Source organism: Schistocerca americana, chromosome 4 (assembly GCF_021461395.2).
Source record: "Schistocerca americana isolate TAMUIC-IGC-003095 chromosome 4, iqSchAmer2.1, whole genome shotgun sequence".
Taxonomy (NCBI): domain Eukaryota; kingdom Metazoa; phylum Arthropoda; class Insecta; order Orthoptera; family Acrididae; genus Schistocerca; species Schistocerca americana.
In genome coordinates, this window is record NC_060122.1 from 189,714,753 (window position 1) to 189,740,988 (window position 26,236).

Here is a 26,236-nt window from a genome sequence, read left to right on the forward strand (position 1 = left end):
CAGTTACTATCGATTTAGCTCTCAGCTTATTGCAGTTGTTAAATTACGATGCAGTGCTGGTGACGGGTTCATTAGAAACTGTTTTGACTAATTGCTGATTGCTTTTTTTTTCATGGAAGTGCATTTTCCACATTATTGAGGCCCTCAGGCATAACGAATTCACATTTATCAGACACGAAATTGGACGTGAATGCCTGTCGTTTATGAACTCATTACCAAATACTATTAAGCTATATATGTATGGGAACATTCAACCTGAACTATCATTACCCTTTTGAAGCCCACTGCGTCATTCTATTTCATTGAATACAAAGTGTTGGCGTATTTGAAGTGTGTAACTGCTTCATCGAGATGTTACGAAACATTACATAACTATAGAGTTGTGTACAGATCTAAGAACTGTCTGCTATTTTCTGAAGAGTAAGTTAACTCTCAAATCGTGGAATGTATAGTAACCAGTAACGCTGCAAGTATACTTTTCTTCGATGCAATATCTGTAAAGTCACGGATGTTACAGATGCATGATGATTCAAAAGTTTGTACCCCAAACAGACGTATCTGACGGAGGAAATACGACAATTCTGAAGGAGCAAGCTAAGATCTTCAATATAACCCGGAGCCAGGGAAAACTCTGCCGACCGGAGTGTCCGAGCGGTTCTAGGCGCTACAGTCTGGAACCGTGCTACCGCTACGGTCGCAGGTTCTAATCCTGCCTCGGGCATGGATGTGTGTGATGTCCTTAAGTTAGATAGGTTTAAGTAGTTCTAAGTTCTAGGGGACTGATGACCTCAGCAGTTAAGTCCCATAGTGCTCAGAGCCATTTGAACCAGTGAAAACTCTGAAATATCAGCAAAGAAAAGAATAACAAATGCACACCTAAGTGAATTAGAAAGCTTCCCACTTTCAATTGTATTCAAGACTTTAATGAAAATGGTAAAGATAATGTTAAAAGGAGCACTGGGATAAGAATAGATTTATTTATCTTAACATTTCAAGATAGAAAGATGGCTTAAGAAACATCACAAAAACATTTTTATTTGCAAATGCTTTCACATATATGGGGTCTATGGTGAAAAAAGTGATTAGCTGGGGACCAACACAAGACACTAACCAGAACTAATTGCTTTACCTGACTCTATGCACGTGAATCGGTGGTATGGCCCAAAAAATACGCTACAATCAGGAATCTATACTTTACTATTCCATAAAGAAAAATATGGTTCCAAAGAACAGGGTGCTGAGACGCATATATTGAATCCCTGCGGCATACCAGCGAATACTTTAGCCGTCTGCAGGGCCGGGCAATACACCACGATGTGCTCGGCGACAGGAGTCATCGAGGATTGCAATCTGTTATTAATGGCTTGAGACAAAAAAAATGCAAGTACGCTGTCTCGCGATCAACTAATTCATAACGCAGGTACTTCCGTATGAGCCTCTGTAACCCCGGTGGATTCCAGTTTGCTGGTCTGCCAAACCATTTTGACTCTATGCCCCAACTATGCGTGAAGGAATATGTCAAATGTTTGGACGCCCGACTCAAGACAAATAAGTACTTCCACGCATCACGCATTGTGTACATGATTCTAGAAGTACACTACTGGCCATTAAAATTGCTACACAGTGAAGATGACGTGCTACAGACGCGAAATTAAACCGACAGGAAGAAAACGCTGTGATATGCAAATGATTAGCCTTTCAGAGCATTCACACAAGGTTGGCGCCGGTGGCTACACCTACAACGTGCTGACATGAAGAAAGTTTCCAGCCTATTTCTCGTACACAAACAGCAGTTGACCGGCGTTGCCTGGCGAAACGTTGTTGTGATGCCTCGTGTAAGGAGAAGAAATGGGTACCATTACGTTACGACTTTGATAAAGGTCGTATTGTAGCCTTTCGCGATTGCGGTTCATCGTATCGCGACATTGCTGCTCGCGTTGGTCAAGATCCAATGTCTGTTAGCAGAATATGGAATCGGTGGGTTCAGGAAGGTAATACGGAACGCCGTGCTGGATCCAAACGGCCTCGTATCACTAGTAGTCGAGATGACACGCATCTTATCGCATGGCTGTAACAGATCGTGCAGCCACGTCTAGATCCCTGAGTCAACAGATGTGGATGTTTGCTAGACAACAACCATCTGCACCAACAGTTTGACGACGATTGGAGCAGCATGGACTATCAGCTCGGAGACCATGTCTGCGGTTACCCTTGACGCTTGACAGGAGCGCCTGCGAGGGTGTACTCAACGACTTACCTGGGTGCACGAATGGCAAAACGTCATTTTTGCTGATGAATCCAGGTTCTGTTTACAGCATCATGATGGTCGCATCCGTGTTTGGCGACATCGCGGTGAACGCACATTGGAAGCGTGTATTCGTCATCGCCATACTGGCGTATCACCCAGCGTGATGCTGTGGGTTGCCATTGGTTACACGACTCGGTCACCTATGGTTCGCATTGACGGTACTTTGAACAGTGAACGTTACATTTCAGATGTGTTACGACCGGTGGCTCTACCCTTCATTCGATCCCTGCAAAACCTTGCATTTCAGCAGGCTAATGCACGACCGCATGTTACAGGTCCTGCACGGGCCTTTCTGGTTTCAGAAAATATTCGACTGCTGCCCTGGCTAGCACATTATCCAGATCTCTCACCAATTCAAGACGTCTCGTCAATGGCGGCCGTGCAACTGGCTCGTCACAATATGCCAGTCATTACTCTTGATGAACTTTGGTATCGTGTTGAAGCTGCATGGGCAGCTATACCTGTACACGCCATCCAAGCCCCGTTTGACTCAATGCCCAGGCGTATCTAGGCCGTTATTACGGCCAGAGGTGGTTGTTTTGGGTACTGATTTCTCAGAATCTATGCACCCAAAATAGGAGTGCTGGTTACCTACTACAAACAGCATAGTGAACGCATTATTGTGGCCAAGATAGACACAAAGCCCATGCCTACTACAGTAGTACAAGTTTATATGCCAACTAGCTCTGCAGATGATGAAGAAATAGATGAAATGTATGACGAGATAAAAGAAATTATTCAGGTAGTGAAGGGAGACGAAAATTTAATAGTCATTGGTGACTGGAATTCGTCAGTAGGAAAAGGGAGAGAAGGAAACATAGTAGGTGAATATCGATTGGGGGGAAGAAATGAAAGAGGAAGCCGCCTTGTAGAATTTTGCACAGAGCATAACTTAATCATAGCTAACACTTGGTTCAAGAATCATAAAAGAAGGTTGTATACCTGGAAGAATCCTGGAGATACTAGTAGGTATCAGATAGATTATATAATGGTAAGACAGAGATTTAGGAACCAGGTTTTAAATTGTAAGACATTTCCAGGGGCAGATGTGGATTCTGACCACAATCTATTGGTTATGAACTGCAGATTGAAACTGAAGAAACTGCAAAAAGGTGGGAATCTAAGGAGATGGGACCTGGATAAACTGAAAGAACCAGAGGTTGTAGAGAGTTTCAGGGAGAGCATAAGGGAACAATCGACAGGAATGGGGGAAAGAAATACAGTAGAAGAAGACTGGGTAGCTCTGAGAGATGAAGTAGTGAAGGCAGCAGACGATCAAGTAGGTAAAAAGGCGAGGGCTAATAGAAATCCTTGGGTAACAGAAGAAATATTGAATTTAATCGATGAAAGGAGAAAATATAAAAATGCAGTAAATGAAGCAGGCAAAAAGGAATACAAACGTCTCAAAAATGAGATCGACAGGAAGTGCAAAATGGCTAAGCAGGGATGGCTAGAGGACAAATGTAAGGATGTAGATGCTTGTCTCACTAGGGGTAAGATAGATACTGCCTACAGGAAAATTAAAGAGACCTTTGGAGAGAAGAGAACCACTTGTATGAATATCAAGAGCTCAGATGGCAACCCAGTTCTAAGCAAAGAAGGGAAGGCAGAAAGGTGGAAGGAGTATATAAAGGGTTTATACAAGGGCGATGTACTTGAGGACAATATTATGGAAATGGAAGAGGATGTAGATGAAGACGAAATGGGAGATAAGATACTGCGTGAAGAGTTTGACAGAGCACCGAAAGACCTGAGTCGAAACAAGGCCCCGGGTGTAGACAACATTCCATTAGAACTACTGACGGCCTTGGGAGAGCCAGTCATGACAAAACTCTACCATCTGGTGAGCAAGATGTATGAGACAGGTGAAATACCCTCAGACTTCAAGAAGAATATAATAATTCCAATCCCAAAGAAAGCAGGTGTTGACAGATGTGAAAATTACCGAACTATCAGTTTAATAAGTCACAGCTGCAAAATACTAACGCGAATTCTTTACAGACGAGTGGAAAAACTGGTAGAAACGGACCTCGGGGAAGATCAGTTTGGATTCCGTAGAAATGTTGGAACACGTGAGGCAATACTAACCTTACGACTTATCTTAGAAGAAAAATTAAGAAAAGGCAAACCTACGTTTCTAGCATTTGTAGACTTAGAGAAAGCTTTTGACAATGTTAACTGGAATACTCTCTTTCAAATTCTGAAGGTGGCAGGTATAAAATACAGGGAGCGAAAGGCTATTTACAATTTGTACAGAAATCAGATGGCAATTGTAAGAGTCGAGGGGCATGAAAGGGAAGCAGTGGTTGGGAAAGGAGTGAGACAGGGTTGTAGCCTCTCCCCGATGTTGTTCAATCTGTATATTGAGCAAGCAGTAAAGGAAACAAAAGAAAAATTCGGAGTAGGTATTAAAATCCATGGAGAAGAAATAAAAACTTTGAGGTTCGCCGATGACATTGTAATTCTGTCAGAGACAGCAAAGGACTTGGAACAGCAGTTGAACGGAATGGACAGTGTCTTGAAAGGAGGATATAAGATGAACATCAACAAAAGCAAAACGAGGATAATGGAATGTAGTCAAATTAAACCGGGTGATGCTGAGGGAATTAGATTAGGAAATGAGACACTTAAAGTAGTAAAGGAGTTTTGCTATTTAGGGAGTAAAATAACTGATGATGGTCGAAGTAGAGAGGATATAAAATGTAGACTGGCAATGGCAAGGAAATCGTTTCTGAAGAAGAGAAATTTGTTAACATCGAATATAGATTTAAGTGTCAGGAAGTCGTTTCTGAAAGTATTTGTATGGAGTATAGCCATGTATGGAAGTGAAACATGGACGATAACTAGTTTGGACAAGAAGAGAATAGAAGCTTTCGAAATGTGGTGCTACAGAAGAATGCTGAAGATAAGGTGGGTAGATCACGTAACTAATGAGAAGGTATTGAATAGGATTGGGGAGAAGAGAAGTTTGTGGCACAGTTTGACTAGAAGAAGGGATCGGTTGGTTGGACATGTTTTGAGGCATCAAGGGCTCACAAATTTAGCATTGGAGGGCAGCATGGAGGGTAAAAATCGTAGAGGGAGACCAAGAGATGAATACACTAAGCAGATTCAGAAGGATGTAGGTTGCAGTAGGTACTGGGAGATGAAGAACCTTGCACAGGATAGAGTAGCATGGAGAGCTGCATCAAACCAGTCTCAGGACTGAAGACCACAACAACAATATGCACCCAAATTGCGTGAAAGTGTAATCACATGTCAGTTCTAGTATAATATATTTGTCCAATGAATACCCATTTATCATCTGCATTTCTTCTTGGTGTAGCAATTTTAATTACCAGTAGTGTGTCTCTGACGGTTCAGATGGTGACTGGCACAGGCTCTAAGTGGCACACTAGCAAAGGACACACGTCTCAACATTTAGGTAAAGGCCTGCAGTTCTTTACTAGCGAAGCACCAGTACAAGAGTGTCTTTCTCTCTTCAAATGGTTCAAATGGCTCTGAGCACTATGGGACTCAACTGCTGAGGTCATGAGTCCCCTAGAACGTAGAACTAGTTAAACCTAACTAACCTAAGGACATCACAAACATCCATGCCCGAGGCAGGATTCGAACCTGCGACCGTAGCGGTCTTGCGGTTCCAGACTGCAGCGCCTTTAACCGCACGGCCACTTCGGCCGGCCTTTCCCTCTTCCTCTCGGCTTTCCTCGCCACTTCAGTAGCCTAGCACATTTACATCTCAGACTACTCCCACTTTAGCCCAAACCAATCATGAGCTGGAGCACAGTAATCGAAGCTGGGAGACCACCCCTTGCTCTGCAATCACAGATCTGACTAACCAGCGACTTGGAAGAAAAAGTAGAAAGATTCAGCACCATGAGACCGAGTGGCTGTGCAGTCTGCGAATGTTTTCATCCAGGCTCAACAGAAAAAAAAAACGCTCTACTCGGCCCTCAGCCACCGCACGCTTTTACTGCAGTCATTTAATTTGGCACCCTCTTGATATGAATTCAGGTAAATCTTACCGCTATTCCTTCAGTAGAACGCTACTGCCAACCATTTCAGCATATGAATGAAGTCAGATCGTATCCAGTATAGCAACAAAGTAATAACGATCAGTTTCCCTAAGAACACTATGCAGAATAACACCATATCAGAAGTGAGAGTTCACTGCAATCTCTCACAACCTCCCTGTTCCTCTCAAATTTGTTATTGGGGAGTGTCACACTTTAAATTGCTTAGTGTGACATGAAACAGAGTGAATTGTGACACTTTACTTGGCTCATTATCAAAGAAATAAATATGAATAAATCTTTATTCATTATAAACGCCAGCACAGTGTTATACTCTGTCCTTACCACATTCAATCACTGTTCATACATGCATTCTCTCCTGCATGCCTACAAAATTAAAGTGAGAAATACAAATGTGATGGGCGTACATCATGTCATATTCTTGTAGACCCAGTCTTTAATGACAATTACTAAACTGTTACTGGGTAATGCAGACATTTATCTACTCATTCATCCTGTAACTGGGGCCAGAGAAGGTTATTTCCCTAACCAGATTATAATAATGTTGCCTTGAGGATTCTCTGCCCCGTGGAAAATTACTACCCCTGCTCACTTATACACATTGCTGCATTCATTTCCTCACAGAACATCGATCACAAGCAGTCTCACGTCCACCCAGTATAAAAGATTCCTAGCGTTCATGTGGTGTGTGTCATCTGTTCAGCCTATTTCGTTAAAATGTGTCAGTCTGTTCCTTTAGTACAGAGATGTTAGTGTCAACACAACAAAAAACATATAAGTCAAATAAACCAAGTGAAAGTTTACACAAAACGAAAAATAATACATGATTTCATTAAGATAAAACTAAATCTTGGTAAGAAACACAGAAAATACATGTGATCTTGTAAAAATGGAAACAGCGGGGCATATATAAAACAGACTAACTGAAAACAACGAATACACTACTGGCGATTAAAATTGCTACACCAAGAAGAAATGCAAATGATAAACAGGTATTCATTGGACAAATGTATTATACTAGAACTGTCATGTGATTACATTTTCACACAATTTGGGTGCATAGATCCTGAGAAATCAGTATCCAGAACAACCACCTCTGGCCGTAATAACGGCCTTGATACGCCTGGGCATTGAGTCAAACAGAGCTTGGATGGCGTGTACAGGTACAGCTGCCCATGCAGCTTCAACACTATACCACAGTTCATCAAGAGTACTGACTGGCGTATTGTGACGAGCCAGTTGCTGGGCCACCATTGACAAGACGTTTTCAATTAGTGGGAGATCTAGAGATTGTGCTGACCAGGGCAGCAGTCGAACAGTCTCTGTATCCAGAGAGGCCCGTACAGGACGTGCAACTTGTGGTCGTGCATTATCCTGCTGAAATGTAGGGTTTAGTGAGGATCGAATGAAGGGCAGAGCCACGGGTCGCAACACATCTGAAATGTAACGTCCACTGTTCAAACGGTCGTCAATGCGAAGAAGGGGTGACCCAGACGTGTAACCATTGGCACCCCATACCATCACGCCGGGTAATACGCCAGTATGGCGATCACAAATACGCGCATCCAATGTGCGTTCACCGCGATGTCACCAAACACGGATGTGGCCATCATAATGCTGTAAACAGAACCTGGATTCATCTGAAAAAGGGCGTTTTGCCATTCGTGCACCCAGGTTCGTCGTTGGGTACGCAATCGAAGGCGCTCCGTGTGATGCATCGTCGAGTTTAACCGCAGCCATGGTCACCGGACTGATAGTCCATGATCCTGCAAATGTCGTGAAACTGTTGGTGCAGATGGTTGTTGTCTTGGAAACGTCCCCATCTCTTGGCTCAGGGATCGAGACGTGGCTGCACGATCCGTTACAGCCATGCGGATAAGATGCCTTTCATATCGACTGCTAGTGATGCGTGGCCGTTGGGATCGAGAACTGCGTTCCGTATTACCCTCCTGAAACCATCGATTCCATATTCTGCTAACAGTCATTGGATCTCTACTAACGCGAGCAGCAATGTCGCGATACGATAAACCGCAATCACGATGGGCTACAATCCGACCTTTATCAAAGTCGGAAACGTGATGGTACGCATTTCTCCTCCATACGTGATGCACCACAACAACGTTTTACCAGGCAACGCCGGTCAACTGCTGTTTGTGTATGAGAAATCGGTTGGAAACTTTCCTGATATCATCACGTTGTAGGTGTCGCCACCGGCAATAACCTTGTGTGAATGCTCTGAAAAGCTAATCATTTGCGTATCACAGCATCGACTTCCTGTCGGTTAAATTTCGCGTCTGTAGGACGTCATATTCGTGGTGTAGGAATTTTAATGGCCAATAGTGTACCTCCAACAACTGCCTCTGCAAAGGTCGTTAGTGAGTCCGATTTTTAAATTTACAATTCTCACACGAACAAACACAGCACTACACACTTCATGTAACAGGTTAGATCTGGCAGCTTTGCTCAATGAGTATGACAAGGTGGGTTACCCCTTTTCCTCGTCATGTGCAGTACAGGCAGCGCCCTCAGCTTGGCAGGACCGTGTTTGTCGCAGCAATCAGTGGATGTCGTGGTAATAGGCAATGCATTGCTGTTGTTGAAATTGTTCATGAGATGACCTGGGCAGCATATGGAAACAGGTTTGAGATGAAGCGCCTCCCGCTATCGCCGTCTGCTTCAATACGTGTCTCCAGCTACATAAGAAGCTCCATTCAGCACTCCGCAGCATGCGGCTGTGGCGCACACTCGCCCTTCCATTCAGAGGTATGTCCCTCAGGAACTTGGAAGTCGGAAGCGGCGGTGAAAGTCCTCACTTGCTGTCAGGGCACCAACACTTTGTTGACATCTCACGTCCCAAAAGCTCGTCTGCACCTGCCTCCATTCACGTAGCCCAATGGTGTCATGTTGACCAGTTGCCCTGCAGTCGCTATGTGGGTCAACACCGCCTGGAGACAGCTGCGTCCCCTCTGTCTCACAGGGCTGCCAGACGACCTTGACTGCCCCTTCTGCTTGGCGCCCCATCTGCCCAGCTGCTAAAGCCGCTCCAGTGTCAGCGGCCTCTCCAGCCGCCTGCTACATTGCCTCCACTCAGCTCCTGTAGTCTGCACAACGCATACATGGGGACAGTACCATTATTTACAAATATGTTTACAGCATAACTACAGTGGAAATTATAACTAAATTTTAAAGGATTCTTTTACATATTTATTCCAAGAATAGATATATAAAATGGTATACAAAGCTCTTTCGACAAAAATGAAATCTTATTCTATTTTACAAGTAGTCTTTTATACTACTGGCCATTAAACTTGCTACACCAAGATGAAATGCAGATGATAAACGGGTATTCGTTGGACCAATATATTATACTAGAAGTGAGATGTGATTACATTTTCACGCAATTTGGGTGCATAGATCCTGACAAATCAGTACCCAAAACAACCACCTCTGGCCGTAATAACGGCCTTGATACGCCTGGGCATTGAGTCAAACAGAGCTTGGATGGCGTGTACAGGTACAGCTGCCCATGCAGCTTCAACACGATATCAGAGTTCATCAGCAGTAGCGACTGGCGTATTGTAACGAGCCAGTTGCTCGGTCACCATTCACCAGACCTTTTTCAATTGGTGAGAGATCGGGAGAATGAGCTGGCCAGGGCAGCAGTAGAGCATTTTCTATATCCAGAAAGGCCCTACAGGACCTTTAACATGCGGTCGTGCATTATACTGCTGAAATGTAGGGTTTAGCAAGGATCGAATGAAGGATAGAACCACGGGTCGTAACACATCTGAAATGTAATGTCCACTGTTCAAAGTTCCGTTAATGCGAACAAGAGGTGACCGAGACATGTAACCAACGGCAACCCATACCATCACGCCGGGTGATACGCCAGTATGGCGATGACGAATGAACGCTTCAAATATGCGTTCACCGCGATGTCGCCAAACACGGTTGCGACCATCATGATGCTGTAAACAGAATCTAGATTCATCCGAAAAAAAATTACGTTTTGCCATTCCTGCACCCAGGTTCGTCGTTGAGTACGCAATCGCGGTCGCTCCTGTCTGTGATGCAGCGTCAAGGGTAACCGCAGCCATGGTCTCCGAGCTGATAGCCCATGCTGCTGCAAACGTCGTCGAACTGTTCGTGCAGATGGTTGTTGTCTTACAAACGTCCCCATCTGTTGACTCAGGGATCGAGACGTGGCTCACCGATTCCATATTCTGCTAACAGTCATTGAATATCGACCAACGCGAGCAGCAATGTCGCGATACGATGAACCGCAATCGCGATAGGCTACAATCCGACCTTTATGAAAGTCGGAAATGTGATGGTACGTATTTCTCCTCCTTACACGAGGCATCACAACAATGTTTCACCAGGCTACGCCGGTCAACTGCTGTTTGTGTGTGAGAAATCCGTTGGAAGCCTTCCTCATGTCAACACTTTGTAGGTGTCGCCACCGGCGCCAACCTTGTGTGACTCCTCTAAAAACCTGTTTGCATGTCACAGCATCTTCTTACTGCCGGTTAAATTTCGCATCTGTAGCACGTCATCTTCGTGGTGCAGCAATTTTAATGGCCAATAGTGTATTATGCAATAATTTTAAATGATTAATTTTTTGTGTCTAAATCTTTATAATCTTAAGTAGTGGTGAGGTGTTGTAAAGTATGAGACTGTAGTGTTAATCAAAGTACTAAGCTGGCTTAGACTACACATTCACTTCAGTTGCTCTCATCCCGTCTAAGTCTACTACTTATTCATGCAACCAAACTACTAAAAGAGATACACAAACTGATGAGGCTACTGGACTTCCCGTGACTTTTTGTTGTTATGGTGGCACTAACGTTGATGTAAGGCATGAATCTCGATGAGTGCCAACGTCACCAGTCTGCTCTCTCTCCTATGTGCAAATATAATTAATGTGCAAAATCATCTTTTTGCTGAAAGTGACCTAAAATTTTCTCAGGTTGGTGTACGAATTTTCCACTCTAGTTCCTGAAACAAACACAAAAAAGCACAAGGTATTATCGATATTTGACTGCAACGCTACATTTCTTCCGTTCTCCTCTCCCTACGAAATAATGGTGTGCCTCTCTCACTCTGCGAAAACATACCAAAGTGACTCGCACATTCAGTGCTCATGTCACATAGTACAAACCATTGCCCAACATCTACCACACAGGCGCTCACTAACTACTCGCAAAAGCCCACACGAATATCGACACACAGTAGTGTGGAAAACCTCATGCGGAAACAAGCACATAGCAACAATGAACAACAATCACACAAGACGCGATAGTTCATCTGTGTAACCGCACTCGAATAAAATATCTCATTCACCAGAAACTATGCACGCATGGCGATATCCGTAGACAAAAACCACACCACAAATACATCGCGCCACTGGCGATGACAATAATCAGCCCACAGAGAAGACCCATTGCACTGGGCAACGTTCACAAACCACTGCGAAACATACAAGAAAGTCAACACGCCTCTCGCGTGGGCAAACACGACCATCCGGCAAAATACCTCCATGGATTTCACAAACCAGAGTCAACGACGCCCTTCTCACACACTATACCACGAATTATATACTGGATCGCACAAGGGCGTTTACTGCGATACACACTCAATCAACAGAATAAATATGATTGTAGCTGAACTGCAAGATCTTACGAGAAGAATTCCGTCAACAATACTCGTGCACTTGTTTCTGACTTGAAGACATAAATTTCTGTCGTTGTTGTGACACCTGATTCTGTCAATATGTGCAAACTGCAAAACTGCTATGAGAACGTATTAACTCGTGCGAAATAGAACTTAAATGAACAACGAGGGTTCCGTCGTGAAATAGACACTTTTCTGCTCTCAACAATTGTAATTACTCAGCTCTGGGACGACTAACTGTACGACTATAAACTTGATACATATTACTAATAAATTCTAACAAAGCCTAACTCTTACGGCTAACAGTAATGGGAGACGTTGGTACGTTAATTATCATGGTGAATCACAAAAAAGAATCTAAAGAAATGATTATTAAGATTAAAATAATTATAACTAAACAACCTTATTCTGCAATGATTATATTTGGCTGACGCCGCCCCTTAAACTATCTGTCGGCTGTTCAGAATAAGAAATATCCACCGTATTTCCCCCCTCCTATTTTCTTCTCTTCTCCTTCCTCCTGCTGTAACTGCTGTTATCGTGACCTCCAGCTTTATTCAATGAATGGTTTAACTTGCGATATGTGATACACTCCTGCTGATCATCCAGATTTCAGTAACTCCAGCTCATACGCATTCTCGTGAGCGACACGGCGTTTCCGAAGCGGTCCGTTATACGTGTTGAAGAACTTATGGCCGCGCGGGATTAGCCGAGCGGTGTCAGGCGCTGCAGCATAGCTTGTGCGGCTGATCCCGGCGGAGGGTCGAGTTCTCCCTCGGGCATGGGTGTGTGTGTTTGTCCTTAGGATAATTTAGGTTAAGTAGTGTGTAAGCTTAGGGACTGATGACCTTAGCAGTTAAGTCCCATAAGATTTCACACACATTTGAACATTTGAAGAACTTATGGCACTGTTTCATCTGTGTTTTTTTTTGTTTTTTATCTTCTCGCTCTTTCCTACTCCTCACAGCTTCCCGAAACCTTTCCAGCGCCATCCCGATTATCTCTAGGTGAGGAATCTGTTTCCGCCGGGGTAATTCCACTAGCTCCCGTACTTTCTCTGGTGGGTTTCTGTTCTTGAACACGGTTATCGGTGCCGAGAGAATTGAACCATGTGGAAGATTATTTACGACATTTTGGATATCGAGTGATGTCCAGATGTTTAAATGAGTGCCATCCTATATCTCTCCAGAGTGTCCTTCCATCGTTTTGACCTGCACTGAGCCCCGTTATCTGTAATAATTTTGTCCAAACTGCCTACATGCGCTAGGAAGTCTGTCGTTAACGCTTTACATACAGTGACTGCCGTGGCTCGTCGAAACGGAGTAAATGTAGCAAACTTCGATGTTAATTAAACGGCTAATAAAATGTATCGGAAAACACGCCGAGTGACTGGCAGCAGTCCCATTAAGTCCGCGGCTGCCATGTTCGCATTTTGTTTTGAACGGTTGGACGGACGGGGAGCCTTCATTGTCTGGCTGTCTGGTGTTGCCTTCTGACACGCTTTGCATACAGGTAGAACGTTCCTTATGAGTGTTTCCATTTGTTTAAAATGACACAGGTCCTTCTATTTAAGGAACCATTTCCGTGGTCCGAAGTGACAATAACTTAAGTGTGTGTACCAGATTAACTTGTTAACTAACTCGTCTGGTATGCAAAGTCACCATATCGTGCTGGTTGGGTTTCGTCGGTGGAATAATATCCCCTTCCTTACAAGGTAAAACATCCGTAATTCGACTTCCCGGCGGTTCTTGCAACGTTCTTTCAGTTGCTTCAATTCCGGACCTTTATCCTGATCTCTTCTTGTATCCCGTAATGATGCAGTCATGAAGTTCTCGAAAGCGACTCCCCGCGGACAGAATAAACTAAAATGAATATCCCCCTCATCTTCTACCTTTGCGTCTGGTCTCCCAATCGGCGAACGTGAAAGTGCATCCGCAACTGCATTTATTTTTTCCGGGACAAGTGTGATGCTCAAGTCAAATTGCTTGAGCAATAAAACCCACCGTGTCAGCCGATTGTGACCCAATATTGCCGACTTGTCCAAGAAGGAAATATTTGACTTTTTGATAGCCCACACGATAGGCAGTGCCTCCAACTCAATTACTGAGTACGCTTTGCAAAGAGGAGACGAGGTACTGGCAGAATTGATGCTGGGAGGACGGGTCGTAAGTCGTGCTTGGATAGCCCAGATGGTAGAGCACTATCCCACAAAAGGCAAAGGTCGCGAATTAGAGTCTCGGTCCGGCACAGATTTTTAATTTGCCAGAAAGTTTCAGTTACTGAGTAACACATTTCGCATTTTGTACGGATGCGGCTCCAAATGCTATGGCCTTTACTACGCCATACCTGTTTTCGCTGTATCAGGTCACTTGCAAAAATCCATTGTAAAGTCAGGGTGAACTAGGATAGGTGCCTCCATAAGGACCTGTTTAAGCGCATTGAATTCATGATCCGCTGCCTTGTCCCATGTCCACGGTGTCTTCTTTCCTGTTAAGGCACAAAGTCTTGGTGCGCTATTCTCTTTCGTTCTAATAAACTTCTTATAAAAATTTACGAAGCTCAGGAACCTTCTGAGTTCTTTCCTGGTCTGTGGTCTTGGGAACTGGGCTATAGCTTCGAGTTTTTCCAGTATAGGTGCAATCCCTTCTGGTGAAATCACGTGCCCGAGAAAATCCACTTTCCTCTTTCCGAAACAAGACTTTTTCCAATTTAATTGTGACACCATGTTGTCAACGTAGGACATGATGTCGTTCTTCAGACTTTCTGACAAAATTCCGTTCGGCCCCTTAATGAATGCTGCGGACGATATATTGATGCCAAAGGGCAATCACTGGAACTGATAGCAGTGTCCTTTAACTAGGAAAGCTGTGTATTGACGACACGAAGGGTGTAATTCTATTTGCCAGAAAGATGAATGGAGGTCAATGGACGGAAACACTTTGACACATTAAATCTTTGCAAGAGATCTTCTAGCTTCCCCGGATGGTCTGTTTCTGGCAAGATTATCGTGTTGATTTGCCTTGAATGAAGCACCAGACGTATTGACCCATTCTTCTTTTCTACTACCCACAATGGGTTAATGTACGTGGACACGCTGGTTTCAATTATCCCTTCTTGTAGCATCCTCCATACTTCTTTCTGGGCTTTCTGTACGCGATGGGAATGGGATAAGCTGGGATGAAGAACTTCTGATATTCTTTGACACGGAATGCGTAATGGAAATTACTGATGGCTCCTGTCTTAGGTAGAAAGACCTCATTGTTGTACAGTAACACAGTTTCTAGTTCTGCCCCCCCCCCCCTCTTCGGTAAAATTGTCAGTACCACTAACCCTCTCTTGTTTCGCCTGACAGATCCCGTACTCGGTGTCCTCTGGGTCATAGTGGCGATCCTTTTCATTTCTCGACACTGATTTCGACTTTCGTAAATACCGTTCTTCTGAATCTACGCTATCTTAATGCACCTTACTGAGACGTCCGTATCGCCCGATCAATGTACCGAACCATGATGCTTTTATCCTTATTTAATGTCGTTGTATGGTTCAAATGGCTCTGAGCACTATGGGACTCAACATCTAAGGTCATCAGTCCCCTAGAACTTAGAACTACTTAAACCTAACTAACCTAAGGACATCACACACATCCATGCCCGAGGCAGGATTCGAACCTGCGACCGTAGTGATCGCGCGGTTCCAGACTGTAGCGCCTAGAATGGCGCTGTACCACGACCTTGATCCAGTATTGCATAGTACTCGCTTAGATAATTGATTCCGACAGTCAACTCAGTTCTCAGTTTCGGCACGTCCGCCCCTGGTAGCTCAGTGGTCAGCGTGACAGAACGTAAATCCTAAGGGGCTGGGTTCAATTCTCGCCTGGATCCAGGATTTTCTCCGCTATGAGACTGGGTGTCGTGTTGTCCTAATCATTGTCATTTCTTCCTCATCAACGCGCAAGTCGCCGAAGTGGCGTAAAATCTAAAGACTTACACCCGGCGAACCGTCTACCAGGCGGGAGGCGCTAGTCACATGATATTTACATTTTTAAGACGGTTTAGCATATTGCAGCCCCGTCAGCAACTGTGATAGACTAATTTATTGACAGGTCCGCTCAGCTTCGAGAGTTTTCTGGTCTTTACCCATGTTTCTGCTAGAATAATCTAGCCTTTTTCAGAAGCATTAAATTACTGTAACATGCCACAGTAAGACATAGTCCACATTAAAAGTTAAAACCTATAATACCGTGGTACCATGTCGCGTTAAAAGTACTTAACTGAAGTCCAGCCCTGGCATCACTTCACCACGCGGTCGTTTGGCAGTGGTAACTACGTTGGAACTCGAGTGCATTTTCTCCGCAACTGACCCTTGCCAGTAGTCGCAAATAAACTGTAATTTGTATTTTAAAGGCCAATTTGGAGGTAAAGAGAGGTCTAATTGTGATAGTAGGTGAATTTCGAATTTTCGAACTTGTAAGAAGTGTTGGAAATCAAATGGCGTTTCCTCGACAACTTCCGTCCTACGGAAATTATCCGCCCTTTGGATGTCATGGTTCGACGTTCCCTCATTTGTGCTGCCTCCATGGCTTAGAGAAAATGCGACGTTCATCCCATCATGTCCCCTGCTCGCTGCTGACAGTATGTAGTTATCTGTCCCGTTCGAATTTGTATCTTGTTCTGTTGTGTCCGCGCTTGGTCGCATTTGAAATCGTTTCCTTAGCGCCTCCTCCAGTTTCTTCTCCATACGCGTGTTGATAGTTTCCTGTTGAGATTTGAACGAAAGAAGGGTCCGGACCTTTTGAGTTTCACTCATTGGAGTTGCAGTTGTCATGTCCAAACCAGTCCCTAATTTGCACACCTCAGATTCTAATTTGTCCATGGCCGCTGCCGCATGAATATCCATGGCTTCACGTATTTTCGTGTCGATGCGCTGCTCAGCGTAATTTTGCCGCTTTTCCACGCTTTCGACCTTCTTGATTAAACTGATCACTACTTGATTTCTGCGGTATAGTTTCTGTGTCATTGCGTTCCGATATCGCCCTGTCTTCTCTGTCCGGATTTCTAATAATAGTCTCTGCTTCAATATGTTGTGGTAGGCTCAGTTCTTCTATCACTGGCACTGTTTGTCCCCTCAAGAAAAGTCATATCGCTTTCGTCTCCCTGATTTCCTTGTTGCCCGACATCATTGTTGCTAACACCGTTGAAAAGCAACGTCTCCCTACATTCAAACTGCGCCTCTGCCGTTTCATTGCGCTCTTCCTCCATGACATAAGCTTTATTTTCCCGCTCCCAGTCTACTTGTCTCCATGCTCTACTTCTCAAATTCCCAAATTCTCTATCCACAACAAACTTCAAGTATCCGTGCAACACGTGGACAACCGTATTATCTAACTCACAAGACATACGCAGGACAATACAATGACGCAAAAAAATTTAGCAAAGGAGTCCAGGTAGGCTGACTAGCGCTACAGGCGCTACAGGCAGAGCACTGACGACTGCAATAACGCAGAGGATGCGTCCATGTTAGGCAAGAAGCCAATGAGACGACTGTGTGTTTCTGCGAATTTCCGTTTATTAACTTCCCTCTGATTAACGTCGTTGTGCCGCACGTTGTGGTCTTCGTACAAGGAAGTTTGCTGTGTGATCAGTTCATTCAGTTCATTCAATGGTTTTAACCAACGGTTGTGTGTATTTTGCGTCCATTTCAAAGTTTCTAAAGAACGGCCATAAACTCCCTAAAAGCCTTGTGCATTCAGAAATATGTTTTGTACCAGATTCTGTTCCAGCGACATAGGCTGGGCATTTTACCTGTGGCTTTGCCGATGTGCATACCTATCAAACATATTTCACATATATTTAACATATTTAAAACATAACTGAACATGTATTTCATTTATTTCTAGCGATCTAGCCGTTTCTGTGCAAAATCGATGGCCGTACAATAGGTTATGTCAGTGTCAGTCAAAATTCTCAGTGAAAGTTCTTCCTGAGGAAACGTGAATGACACAGATTCTAAGGAAATGGGCAATTGTAATTCATTCTAATGCATTAGTTCACATACCATATTCCTTAAAAATGATACGAGTGTACAAGACGCGAGCAACAGGAAGAGATTGTGCCCATGTCAGAGACAGTGGAATATGAAAAAACAAAAAAGAAAGATAACAGGTTGTTTAGTTTGTTTGACGACACCGGCGCTTGCACAAGGATAGGACGGGTTTGCTCAGTCAACACAGAACCAGCCTCCGTCGGTCTTCTGCCTCAGCCTTCACGGATTACTGGTGCCCGTGTTTTCACAGCGGAAGAGCTAAAGCGCCTCAAACAACTTCCACCAGACACTTACGCAAACGATGAATAATTTCGTAACTTTGGCCCCCAGGCTGTGGCTGTGGTATCACCCTAGTTGTCGAATTGAGTAAAATCACCGGAAATGCTTGGGGGGGGGGGGGTTGCTTGGGGGATGAGACCAAACAGCGAAGTCATTGGTCTCATCGGATTGGTGAAAGATCGGGAAGGAAGTCGGCCTTGCCCTTTCAAAGGAACCATCCCAGCATTTGCCTGGAGCGATATAGGCAATTCACGGAAAACCTAAATCAGGATGGCCGGACGCGGGATTAATCTCTCGTCCTCCCGAATGCGAGTCCAGTGTGCTAACCACTGCGCCACCTCGCTCGGTCGGAAATGCATGGCTTAATACTCTTCCTAATGAGCTAATCTTATTATTCGATTAATCCTACCGTTGGAATTATCGTTTAAATCGACCCTCATTCAGCTCTTATTCTATTCCAGTTCATGAAATTCTTGAATAGTACCGCGGAGTGTTGGCGTAAACTGCACATCTCACATTTAGACCGAAGCTAGAAAAAAAATTTGCAACTATCTTTGAAACACGTGATCATCTGACACAATCTAAATAGTGTTTGCTGTGATTATGGTTGTGTTATTATTTACAAACAGAATCTTACTGTAAATAATTGTTTGGCTTAGACAGTCACGGATTGTAGAATAACAGTATCTGAAAACTGTATTGACCACAAAAATAAACACGAATTACACTTGAGCAAGACAGAGCATTGACCAGAAAATGTTCCTGTTACCTGACAACCGAAGATAGCTGTGCTTCAGAAAAATATTATATTTATTTTTGGCGTCAAAATCGTCTTTCATTTGTAAACAGTTTACTGGTCTCGTGCCAATATGAGTATTTCTTCAGGCTTCACTCATTACATGAAATGTAACACACAACTACTTATTGTAAGTAATTGAACGTTAAAAATTATGACACTTTACGACAACTGTATCGAAAGCGACCTGATCTCATGTATTCATTAATTCATTCACTTATCATGCATTATAAATACCGCGTAGAAGGAGAGTCTCCAGGGATACGGAAAGAATCGAGTTATACAAGAACGTGCTGCAAAGAAATGACACCGAGTCCTTAATGTGAAAACTTTCACTTTTTTTAATGAAACAAATGATATTAAGATTCTGCATCTTTATTCTTCATTTGTATATATTATTTCTTAACATAGTCAACCTAGCGACGAACACATTTCTATCAATTAGAGACCTGTTCGTTGATACCGTCACTGCAGAACAGCTGAATTCGTTGACGGAGCAACAACATCACATCTGCTTGCGCTACTTCACCACTATCGGAGTGAAGTCCTCGAAGCTGTCCCGTAAGTTTTGAATCACGAGAATTGTATGGGGCCAATTCGGGACAGTATGAGGGATGTCTATGACACTGAATTCATGGCGTCGGAATGTTGTAGATGTAGCAGCACTCGTGTGAGGGCTGGCATTACCATACTGAAGGACAGGCTGTTCCATGTGTGGTCGAACTATTCGAAGTCGAAAGTTGATTACAGTACACTGTTTCTCACACACCGACATCGTAACGATACTTACCGACATGTTTCACGATACAATTCTAGCGGCAGACGGCTGAAAATACGTAAACGTGAACAATAAAGATGTAGAACGTTACTAACGCTTGTTTATTTCAAAAGCTATTAGAGTTTTTACATATAAACGTCGGAGGCATTACTTTTCAGTGCTCCGTCGTACAATACTTCAGTGAAGTTTCAGTAAAATGTTTGAGAAACAAATTATGGTTGCTTTGCTCCGCCAAACGACGTACCTGGGGCGGCTGGGGGAAAAAAAATAAGACATCATCCTCAGAATCTGGAAGGGCCAACATAAGCGGGTCAGCCATCACCAAACATATTGCATCGTCGGCGGATAGGAAAAAATCACCCTCGGCTTACAGAAGGGACCACTTACGTATTTCGTAGCGGGTTACTTGCTGATACAGCAAGAACTGCCAGGAGCGATTAACAGTATCTGGACACCTGACTGAAAATGGCTTGCAAGTCAGTGACGCCCTCCATCGATAATGCTGGAATTGAGTATGGTGTTGGCACACCCTTACCCTTCATGAGAGCTTCCACTGTCGCAGGCATACGTTCAATCAGGTGCTGGAAGGATTCTTGGGGAATGGCACATCGTTCTTGACGGAGTACTGCAATGGGGACAGGCATCCATGTCGGTCGGTGAGGCCTGGCACGAGATCGGCGTTCCAAAACATCCCAAAGGTGTTCTATAGGACTCAGGTCAGGACTCTGTGCTGGAAGGCCCATTACAGGTAAGTTATTGTCGTGTAATCACTCCGCCACAGGTCTTGCATTACGGACAGTTGCTTGACTGTGTTGAAAGATACAATGGCCATCCCCGAATTGCTCTTCAACAGTGGGAAGCGGGAAGGTGCTTCAAACATCAATTTAGCCCTGTATTATAATAGTGCCACGCAAAACAACAAGAGGTGCAGCCCCTTCCATGATAACCACGACCACACCAGAACACCACCGCCCCGAATTTTACTGTTGGCACTACACGCGCTGGCAGATGACTATCACCCGGCATTCGCTATACCCACACCCTGCCATCGGATCGCCACATTGTGTACCGTGATTTGTCACTCCCCACAACGTTTTTCCCATATTCAATCGTCGAATGTTTACTCTCCTTACACCAAGCTAGGCGTCGTTTTGCATTTACCGTCGTGATGTGTGGCTTATGAGCAGCCGCTCGACCATGAAATCCAAGTTTTCTCACCTCTCGCATAGCTGTCATAGTACTTGAAGTGGATCCCGATGCAGTCCGGAATTCTTATGTGATTGTCTGGATACATGTCTGCCTATTGCAAATTACGACCCTTTTCAACTGTCGGCGGTCTCCGTCAGTCAACAGACGAGTTCGGCCAGTACGCTTTTGTGCCATACGTTCCCCTTCACGTTTGCACTTCACTGTCACATCGGAAACAGTGGACCTAGGCATGTTTAGGGTGTGGAAATCCCGTGTACAGGCGTATGAAAATAAGTGGCACCCAATCACCTGACCACGTTCCATGTCCGTCAGTTCCGCGCAGCGCCCCATTCAGCTCTCTCACCATGTCTAATGACTACTGAGGTCGCTGATACGTAGTACCTGGCTGTAGGTGGCAGCACAATGCACCTAATATGAAAAACGTATGTTTCTTGTGGTGTCCGGATAGTTTTGATCACATAGTGTACAACGTCAGGCGTTTACTGCATCGCAGGATGCAGCCAGAGTGGAAATATCCGCGACATAGCAGGAAAGCAAAGCGACTGCAAGTATGATGGTGCAGTTACTTGACAACTGAGTCCCAGATGCAATTGCTCACGTGATCAGAACCGGTGTAGTTGGATACCAAGCCTGTACAAATAATCCTCATTCTAGTCAAAGGTATCGCAGTCTGCTGGACACATGCCTCTACGAGGGACCTAAATCGGTCCAATAATATACTAGTCTACCTATGCATACGTCTACGAGTATAAGTGGTGAATCGCACCTGCTTCTTCGTTGCCTAGGGGATGGAGGTAATTGGCAAACAGGGGTTTAACACAATTCCTGACACACACAAATTTCAGACAGTGAAAAACGTCAGCTGAAGTCAAACGGAACAAGTTTCAAATCAGACGCTACCACTTTATGGGGATGCTCCACGTGCTAGTTTGGTCAAGGAACAGAGACCATCTCATTGTAAAACACAGACGTAAAATAACATTAAAGTGCTTATGACAACAACTGGTCAAATTCACACTTTAGATTCTGTCATTAACCATGAAAATCTCTTTTTTCTGAAACAGTTAAAATTAAATTGAATCCAGCCAGCTCCCAGTAATTTGTAATGAAGCATGTGTACTGGAAACGGCGAGTGAATCGCGCACCTCAAGGTAATGCCCAACAAAATCAGATACTACAAAGGAAAAGACACAAAAATTTGAAGTCGAACTGCCCCAGATTTGACGAACTAATATGCGCTTAAACAAGAATTGGAACCTTAACACTTGACAACAAATTTTAAAAAAGCACTTCCTCTTGGTTTAGTCCGCCCCGATAGCTGAATGGTCAGCGTGACGGACTGCAGTCCTAAGGGGCCCGGGTTCGATTCCCGGCTGGGTCGGGGATTTTCTCCGCTCAGGGACTGGTTGTTGTGTTGTCTTCATCATCATGTCATCCTCATCCAGCGCGCAGGTCGCACAATGTGGTGTCGAATGTAATAAGACCGGCACCAAAGCAACCGGACCGGCCTCGTCAGAGGCCTCCCGGCCAATGACGCAAACGCTCTTTTCCATTTTTCTACTTGGTTTTGAATCCAAATGGTGTAAATAAATTCAAGTCTACTCGCAGCTGAAAAAGAATACCAAGGGGGAATACTCTAAAGTAAACAAATAATGAGCGAACAGCCGTTGAAGAAACAGCAATGCTAACGATTTTATAAAAATCAACTTCTTTAACAAGTGAGGTAAGTGCCAATACCCGTTGCACGCGAACCTGCTTTGTGGTGTAGACAACAGTTTGGGGCTTACGGCATCCCGAATTACTGTGCCAAGCAACAGACAGCAGCCGTTAACACACCAGAAGGGAGCAGAATTAATTCACAAATTTCTCTCCCAAATTACCCCGATCAGACATCCCATTCAAACGAAGCACAGGCGGGAAGTGCAATGCAGAACTGCTTTTTGAAACACGAAATTAAAAAGGGGACAGGTCTTTAAAAAATAATTGCAAAAACTGGAAATACTAAGGGAGGCTGAGCTGCACCATACAAAATTTAACTGTCTAAAACGTGCTGCTCCTTCCCAGAAAGTCAGACGAGCTCCAGCCATTGACACGAGGTATAAATACACAGTAATGTCTATTAAAATTACAGAAGAGACTGAAGGAACTTGTCGCACAGCAAACTTTGTTGTACGAATACCGCAACGGGCGGCACAAAGACGTTAATCACAGCGAAAGTTCCTAAATGGCCTAACGTACACTACTGGCCATTAAAATTGCTACACCAAGAAGAATTGCAGATGATAAACCGGTATTCATTGGACAAATGACATGCGATTACACTTTCACCAAATTTGGGTGCATAGATCCTGAGAAATCAGTACCCAGAACAACCACCTCTGGCCGTAATAACGGCCTTGAAACCCCTTTACATGGTGTCAAACAGAGCGTGGATGGCTTGTACAGGTACAGCTGCCAATGCAGCTTCAACACGATACCACAGTTCATCAAGAGTAGTGACTGGTGTATTGTGACGAGCCAGTTGCTCGGCCACCATGGATCAGACGTTTTCGATTGGTGAGAGAATGTGCTAGCCAGGGCAGCAGTCGAACATTTTCTGTATCTAGAAAGGCCTGTACAGGACCTGCAACATGCGGTCGTGCATTATCCTGCTGAAATGTAGGGTTTCGCAGGGACCGACTGAAGGGTAGAGCCACGGGTCGTAACACATATGAAATGTAACATCCACTGTTCAAAGTTCCGTCAATGCGAACAAGAGGTGACCGAGACGTGTAACTAACGGCAACCCATACCATCACGCCGGGTGATACGCCAGTATGGCGATGACGAATGAACGCTTCAAATATGCGTTCACCGCGATGTCGCCAAACACGGTTGCGGCCATCATGATGCTGTAAACGGAATCTAGATTCATCCGGAAAAAAATTACGTTTTGCCATTCATGCACCCAGGTTCGTCGTTGAGTACACCCTCGCAGGCGCTCCTGTCTGTGATGCAGCGTCAAGGGCAACCGCAGCCATGGTCTCCGAGCTGATAGTCGTACTGTCCGTGCAGATGGTTGTTGTCTTGCAAATGTCCCCATCTGTTGACTCAGGGATCGAGACGTGGCTGCACGATCCGTTACAGCCATGCGGATAAGATGCCTGTCATCTCGACTGTTAGTGATGCGAGGCCGTTGGGATCCAGCGCAGCGTTCCGTAATACCCTCCTGAACCCTCCGATTGGATATTCTGCTAAAAGTCATTGGATCTCGACCAACGCGAGCAGCAATGTCGTGACACCATAAAGCGCAATCGCGATAGGCTACAATCCGACCTTTATCTATGTCGTAAACGTGATGGTATGCATTTCTCCTCCTTACACGAGGCACCACAACACCATTTCACGAGGCAACGCCGGTCAACTGGTGTTTGTGTATGAGAAATCGATTGGAAACTTTCCTCATGTCAGCACGTTGTAGGTGTCGCCACCGGCGCCAACCCTTTGTGGATGCTCTGAAAAGTTAATCATTTGCATATCATAGCAACATCTTCCTGTCGGGTAAATTTCGCGTCTGTAGCACGTCATCTTCGTGGTGTAGCAATTTTAATGACCAGTAGTAAGCAGGTAGAAAATGCAAGTTGACATGTGAGAGCAGGGTTCTCCCGGTGGTAGGACTGCATCTCTCCTAGCTACTAACCACAGAAACGCTGCTACGGCAGTATACGTCAAGACGGTTACTCCCTGCCGATGGTCCCACTCTGAATGTTCCAACTCGCTTCAGTCATACACTTCGCGTGTGACAGGAAGGACTGCGGCAACGAGCTATGGATTCAGAATATGAGGTCACTGGAGCCAACACCGCGATCCAGTTCCCTGCTCTCCAACTCGACCAACCTCACAGTCCGATCACAGAACTGAAAAGAGACCGACGCTATTGTCGGTGCGGCTTGTCAGCCGTTCCCTCTGGCTAAAGCTGAATACTACTGAGAGCGTGGCGCCACCTATTTATTCGCGTTAGGGCTCAAATGGCTCAACGAGTCTCCGTCTGCGGCCTCTGGCGCTGCTAGCCATGGCCCTGGCGCCGGCTCCATTGCTGTGGACTTGGCGGTCTCAACCAGGCGGGCCTTGTATAGTCCGCCGCCTTACTTACAGGTCTCCGATTCCCCTCCGGGAACGTGCAGACGCTCGACTGCCACCGCCTATGTAGGCTATTACCTTGTTGCTACTGTTAGGAGTTGCCACTTCTGCACGGCGTCACTAGAGTGATTACCAGTGTATCGCTGAGTGCTGCTAACAGCCTCTAACCGGTGCGGTTGATGCAGACTTCCTGTCTCGGCTCTGCGGCCTTGCCGCATCATTGGAGTCTGCACGCTACAGAGGGATGCAGCGCCTTCTTCGAGTGGGCGCGTGTTGTTTACGTCCAATTGACGGTGGCATCTACAGGCAACGACACGACGGATGAACTGCGAGTAACAAACGAGATACTGGCAGAAGTAAAGCTGTGAGGACCAGGCGTGAGTCGTGCTTCGGTAGCTCAGATGGTAGAGCACTTGCCCGCGAAAGGCAAAGGTCCCGAGTTCGAGTCTCGGTCGGGCACACAGTTTTAATCTGCCAGGAAGTTTCAACAAATGAGATGTTTTCCAAAGATGAAGTTAAAATCTTCTGGGTTATTAGGCCGCGTCATGTTTCTTTTAAAATGATCGACGTTTCGACCCCTCTGCTGGGATCTTCCTCAGGATCTTCTCATGTCCACTACCGCTAGAGTGTTCTAGCAGTAGTGGACACCAGAAGATCCTGAGAAAGATCCCAGCAGAGGGGTCGAAACGCCTTTTAGAAGAAACATGACGCGGCCTAATAACCCCGAAGATTTTAACTTCCGTGACAACGGCCAGGAAAGCCTGCATAGTTACATATTCCAAAGATGTTTCTCTGCTATCTCAAAGGGATCGACTCACCACCTCATTACAACCCACGCCTTGGGTAGAGGTCATAACGACCCTCGTTACTTAGTCTGAACAGTTACATCTTTAATGTGATCTCAATATTTAGGACAAAAGAGCTACAAGCCTATTGAAAATCTTAGTCTGATAAATATCACCCAATACGTTGCATTTTAATTACCTATGGAGCAGTGCGGG